Source organism: Pinus tabuliformis, chromosome 6 (genome assembly GCF_031772625.1).
Source record: "Pinus tabuliformis cultivar Carrire ecotype Pingquan chromosome 6, CPIR1, whole genome shotgun sequence".
Lineage (NCBI taxonomy): Eukaryota > Viridiplantae > Streptophyta > Pinopsida > Pinales > Pinaceae > Pinus > Pinus tabuliformis.
In genome coordinates this window covers 1,491,042,118-1,491,048,752 of record NC_142292.1, presented here as the reverse complement: position 1 = coordinate 1,491,048,752, position 6,635 = coordinate 1,491,042,118, and the positions used below count along the sequence as shown (strand labels likewise).

The following is a 6,635-nucleotide window of genomic DNA, read 5'->3' as shown; positions in this document are numbered from 1 at the left end:
TCCTTTCATTTTTGCTACAATATGATTCAAAATGGATAAATAATTTGATTCAAAATGGAAAAATAATTGTGATACCTCGCTTGTTCTCCAATAATCAAATATTCATAAGAGGGCATTTGGTCTAGTGGTATGATTCTCGATTTGGCTGGCATGAACAAGCTATTGAAAATAATATTATTTTGTTATACAAGGTAAGTTGATCTATGATTACAAGTTTTCAAGCCAAGCATAAAAACTTATTTATAAATGAAAATGTGATGATAAATTAGGTTTGGTGATTACTTTGCATAGCTTCCCAAAAGACCAGATAAAACTTGAGTGAAACATTATTAGCAAAAAAAATGTGTAAATGGAATATATATATATATATATATATATATATATATATATATTAAACAAAGTCTTTTGGTAGAAATCAGATAAGAGAATTTTTTGGCTGACGGGTTTGGACCAAAAAATGTGATCCATTGATATATCATATTATAAATTTAAATTTACATGAAAGCTAATACTAATAGAGTGAGTTGTTTCTTCTGGTTTTTAACCACTTTTTTGCAATAAAAATATTATGAAACACCTAAATTCATTTTAAAAATAAAAACATATTTATAATTCTTAATTTTATAATTAAAATAATAATTTAAATCGTAAAAACTATTTTATTTTATGCATTTTTAAAATTCGACAAAAATAATCAAGTGATAAAAAAAAGGTGATGCTAGAGTTCCAGTTTGATTGAAAATGATATGGTTAAATTAAAAAAACTTAATTTAAGCATATCATTCTCAATCAAACTGGAACTAACAACAACTTGGAGGGGTCGGTGTCTCGAGCTCACAACAACTTGGTTGAGTTAAAAAAAACTTGGAGGGGTCGGTGCTTGGAACCTCCCAACAAAACCCGAATTATTTTTTTCAACATCTCAAGTTTCAACCCTCCAAATTTACGTATATATTGTGTATGTATATTGAGTTTTGCCAATAAAACCCTTGTCCATTCGTTCACAACATTCAGATTCGTCTCCGCATCTCTGTATGTTCATCATTTCATACCCTTGTTGAGTATTCTCAGAATACTATTTTATGCGCACACCTCTGGGATCTTTAGGGTTTATGGTTTGTGGTGACAGAGAAGCCATCGAACTCCCTACTCGTTGTGCTTCTGGACGCTCGCAGAGTTCGCTCAGGTCGCATCTCCCAACTCTTTAGTCGAACTCGTCTGCTGTTGTTTAAGCAAAAATTACGAGGTATTTATTTGGTCAGTGACAATGAGTAGCCGTGCAAGTCGAACATTATATGTTGGGAATCTACCTGGCGATATCAGGGAAAAGGAAGTTGAAGACCTATTTTACAAGTATGGACTTATTGTTGATATTGATCTGAAGATTCCTCCCAGGACTCCAGCTTATTGTTTTATTGAGTTTGAGAATGCTCGTGACGCAGAGGATGCTATTCGTGGTCGTGATGGGTATAATTTTGATGGCAATCGTTTACGAGTCGAGCTTACCCATGGTGGTCGGGGACAATCTTCAACTAATGATCGTTATAGTAGTTACAGCAGTGCAGGGGGGCGCAGTGGAGGAGTACCTCGACGATCTGAATATCGCGTCCTTGTTACTGGCCTACCATCGTCGGCGTCATGGCAGGATCTAAAGGACCATATGCGACGAGCTGGCGATGTTGGTTTTTCTCAAGTCTTTCGTGACAGCAGTGGTACAACTGGGATTGTGGACTACACGAATTACGATGACATGAAATATGCTATCAGAAAGCTTGATGACTCTGAATTCAGGAATGCATTTTCTCGGGGTTATATCCGGGTCAAGGCGTATGTATCCAAGAGAAGCATTTCAAGGAGCCCCAGCCGCAGTTACAGCCATAGTCGTAGTCGTTCTGTGTCACGGAGTCGCAGTCGGAGCCGAAACAGAAGCAGAAGCAGGAGCCGTAGTAGGAGCCGCAGCAAGTCTCCAAAGCACAAAGCACCACCTCGTTCAATGTCAAAGTCACGATCTCGGTCTCCATCTCAGCCTCGCCCTCGTCCTAGGCGCCATTCTCTGTCTAGATCACTATCAAGTTCCACTAGGTCAAGGTCCAGAACTCCTCAGCGTTTGGCAACCTCATATAAACCTCGAACTCAGAGTCCTAGAAGCCGCAGCCTCAGTCAGAGCCCCAGCCCTAGCAGGAGCCGCAGCCAATCCTATTCTCGTTCACCTGCAGTCAAATCAGCGCGAAGTCTGTCTCCAGCTCCCCGAGATGATTAAACTAAATCCTATACACAATTTTATTTTGGAAAGTTAGTGGGAGATCTCTTAGAGGAGGTTCTGTAAAAAGTGGAAAGTTGTGCAAACAAAAGTTTCTCGAGAACATCGTGGTAACCTCTATATTCGTCAATTCAATGGGTATTTGGTCATCCAGAAGGTTCATAGATAAGTCCAGAGATTCCGGTAGGGTTAAATTGTAAGTTTTCATGGGATATGAAGGGTTTTTCTGGATAGACATCGTTCATGTAGCACCTTTTTTTAATTAACAGAATTGTTACCGCTTCAAACCAAAAAAAATCATAATATAATTTGAAATTCTTATCCAAGTTGCTGTGTCTTGCAAGTGACGGTTACGGCCAGCAACATCCCGTAAAAGCCGGGTGAGATTGTTTTGTTCCAGGATCCGATTCTTCGATTGTTGACCAAAATGCACAGGAGAGGCACCCTATAGCTTTTCAGATTTCAAACAGTAAACGTGAAAATTAAAGGACAAGCTAATAGGAACGAATACAGGTTTGAATATAAAGAGTACATTCATTTTATTTTTAATTTTGAAATTGTGGTAGAATTTTGAACTAAAGAATACATTCATTTTATTTTTAATTTTGAAATGAAATATAAAATTTTGAAATTGTGGTAGAATTTTGAAACAATTAAATAAATTTGGGCAATAGTATTACGTATTTGTCAATCTCTTTCTTCAATCTTTGATGAATCAATTTTTTTATTGTCTTAAACTAATCTATCCTTTTATTTATTTATTTACTTTTCGTAACATAAATCAATTCTATAATAATTATTATGTAATAAAACAATAGGATAATAATGATCTAGTCAAACAATATGAAAAGTGTATGAGAAATATAATTCTATAATAATAACTATTTAATAATGATATGGTCAAACAATATGCAAAGCATATGAGAAATATATCCCTGATACCATTCACTTTTCATATCGAAAGTAAATACTTATACCTATTACACAAAGTATCATGCAAATTTTTGATCATATTGTTTGATTAGTTTGTTATGTTGGAAACTGCTTGTTGTCCATTGTGTTGTGATTGTTGGTTTCTTTTTCCAAATCGAAAGTAAATACTTATACTTTCGATTTAGCAGAGTGATGAATGCTTTTCATTTTTTCTTGAAACAAATATATAATGACCTTTTCCCAACTTTTTATATTCATTGTAAGTTCAAATTGCAATTGTAAGTTCAAATTGCAATTGTAAATAAATCATTTGACTTGTAATGTTGACTTTTAGGCTAAAATGAGGGATTCTCACTTTGACACAATTGATCTCCAAAATTAACACTCCTCTCAATTGCTTGGGCTAGGCCTAATTGACAATACACACACACACACTATTTGTAGTCGGCGCCACTTTAGCCATGGCTAACCAAACACCCAAGAATAATATGGAATCAAGCACTCACAAGGTTAGAAGGAGAAGCATTTGGGTTTTGTCTCAGATGGTGGATTGGGACCCTGCCCTTAAGGATAATTTAGATGTGGTTGCAGGCACTATTGAATCCCTAGGAACAAGCTCCAACTTGATCTTTGTAGAAGAACTGGGAGCTAACTTGAAAGGCAAGACTTAGGTGCATGAGATCTTCAGCTAAGCTGGGCTAGCCAACCACCTCCTAGTTAAATTTGTTGGCTTTAGTTGCTTTATGATTTTACTTGTTAGTATTGTTGTTTCTATAGTATAGGGATTCTTTTCAAAAGGTATTAGGTTATAACAGATACACTTGGACTTTCCCAGACAACATAGTGTTGAGCTTTAAAAACTGTTTGAGGCCTAGTTTCCGCTTTGACAGGTTCCTGACAACCATGAATGTAACCATTTTTCTAAGATATTAATACATGAGTATAGTAAATACAAAAGAAACCCCATAAAAATGGAACCCTAATCTCATCTCTGTTAGATACATTTGTGAGATTTTGGTTTAGAAAGAAGTTCTAGTAGATACTTAATCCATAAATAGTGCAACCAAAAGTGGGACATTTTTTGTGCAGTAACAATAAGGAATGATTGCCACACAAGGCTCCATAAAAACACTTAGTATTAAACCATGCAGAGATCAGAGATTATATAGTTTTGTTAATGATATGGGGATGATAGAGTCTATTTTTATGTGATAGATTTGTTCTTTCTCCATAGCTTTGGTTCTTCAGGGAAAGTGTCTATTTGTGATTGCAATGGATGCCCTTGTTAGTAGAAAAATTATTATCATGCAAGAGATTATGAATGTAGTTTGTTCTGCTGGTAACTTTTCATCTCCTAGATTCATTTTATCTACTGCATTAACACTTCCAAAAACAATTCCTATGCTTCAGTCTAGTGGAATCAAAGTGTCTTAGGGCTTACTCTGTACAAACTAGGGCTTGTCTCTTAAGGCTAGTTTTTGAAGAGCTCTTCTTCTCCGCAATGGAAGAAAGGAAAATTGATTATCACTGGTGTGCAGAAGGTCTCATAAAAAGCATGCAAAAATTGAGAGTTATTGATCACTTCAAAACAAACTTCGTGCCCAATAGGTCATCGTACCCACTAGTCCACATATCAACATACATGTTTCCTCATAGCTACTTATATAACATATCCGCTTATATCCACTTCTTACTCTTCTTACTCTTAATACCGTAAAAAGACAATAGCTACAGTATAGGCACGCTGCACATGATGGTTTAAATGGAATGGAATCAAAACATCTAGAACTTAGATTTATATCTCTATGCTTTAGTTAAAGCCTTAGTCTTCTGGACTTGCCCCAAGGCCATAGAGATTCCGGTGGTACTAACTAGCTCTAGAGACAAGCCATAGAGTGAAGCCAAAGTGTAAGCTTTAGCCCTTAGTTAGTTATTTAAGGTACTACTATCTGGAGGACTGCCTTAATCTCCATGCACTATATACTTACATATGGTAAATAGTATTAGTCTTTGTACCAGCCCTATAGTAGTCCCTAGTCCCTTGCTAATTAGAATTACAGTGGGAAAACTATTGTTTTTAATGCTTACCAACTACGGACTAAGCTTCGTCTCTTTAGGAACACAAAAGTAGGAATTTCTACCATTGGATGTAGCCTTTCTGATTGACAGAAACATAAACTAACTACATTGAAACTGTAAGAAACTAACTATAATTGTCTCTTTAGGAACACAAAAGTATGAATTTTTAGAATTTTTGCCATTAGATGTAGCCTTTCCGATTGATAGAAACAGAAACTAATTGGATTGAAACTGTAAGAAACTAACTATAACTATAACTGTAAGAAACTAACTATAATTGTAACTCACCAACCCACTCAACCACCCACTCCCTGCCTCCCTCCCCACCTAAGGAAAGGACTAGCTGCTATGCAACCCATCTTATTTAAATAGAAGCTTGAGGTTTATGATGAATTTCATGCTTGCTGAATGACATTTACATGTATCTACTAATTATAATAAACAATATCTACGTAGCTACGAAACCTAATAGTTTTGAATTTGAGCACATTTTAAAAATGATTCCAAGCCAAGATTTTCAAAACAATGTGATGTGGGGTGTGACTTGGTTGTCAACAAACTCCTAGCGCGTTAACATTGACAATTTACCTCATAAACAAATTATAGTTATACATAGATGACATCAACAACATGCAAGATCGATTTTTTATTAATGAAAATGACTTATGCCTTGCTAACCAAGAATTATCATATGCCACGTTGATTGCCCTCATGAACTTTGTGTGTATTCCACCAAGCAATCATGTGTTATATTTGATGCAATTATTACAACTACCTTCTCCATAATGCAACACTAACATACTCTCATTATCCATATCACATATCGAATATGGCTATCTCTTAGTGGTCAGATTAATTTGGCTTTTGACTTTCTATTAATTTTGGTAAATATTTTGTTGTGCAAGCTTCACAGGATTCAGAGTGAAACCTGAATAATTTCTTGCTTGGATATTATATCTCTATTCTATTCTGCAAATGGGTATTATGTTCGATACACGCCCGCTCGAGTCAAACCAAAGTCAAAGTGAAAGGGTTGGATCCAAGGCATGAGTCTAGAGAGGGTGACCACACTACCCTAATCGTAGCTTACCACTTATCAACTCTCTTCCAAACAACTACACAAGGTATATCGCTTGCTCGACTAAAAGGAGGGAAAGGAAGATACCATTTATATTTCCTCATATTTCTTCCCACATGCATAAGTCCAAATCTGGAATGCTTATATGTAAGTTGGTTGTGCTCACCTTAGTAGGAAGCCCCTTGTGTATAGTTTTGCATGGGACGCCTGGAAGCTTTGCTCTATATAGTTATGATTTTGACAGTATTGATAACAATCTCTCACGAACGTTTCTTCAAAATTTAT

The 6,635-nt window shown here is 35.8% G+C and overlaps 1 pseudogene; it reads left to right on the top strand.

Moving 5' to 3' along the window:
- The first annotated feature begins 1,175 nt into the window (after positions 1 to 1,175).
- On the top strand, positions 1,176 to 2,260 carry LOC149264298 (serine/arginine-rich splicing factor SR30 pseudogene; annotated as a pseudogene).
- Positions 2,261 to 6,635: the final 4,375 nt, after the last annotated feature.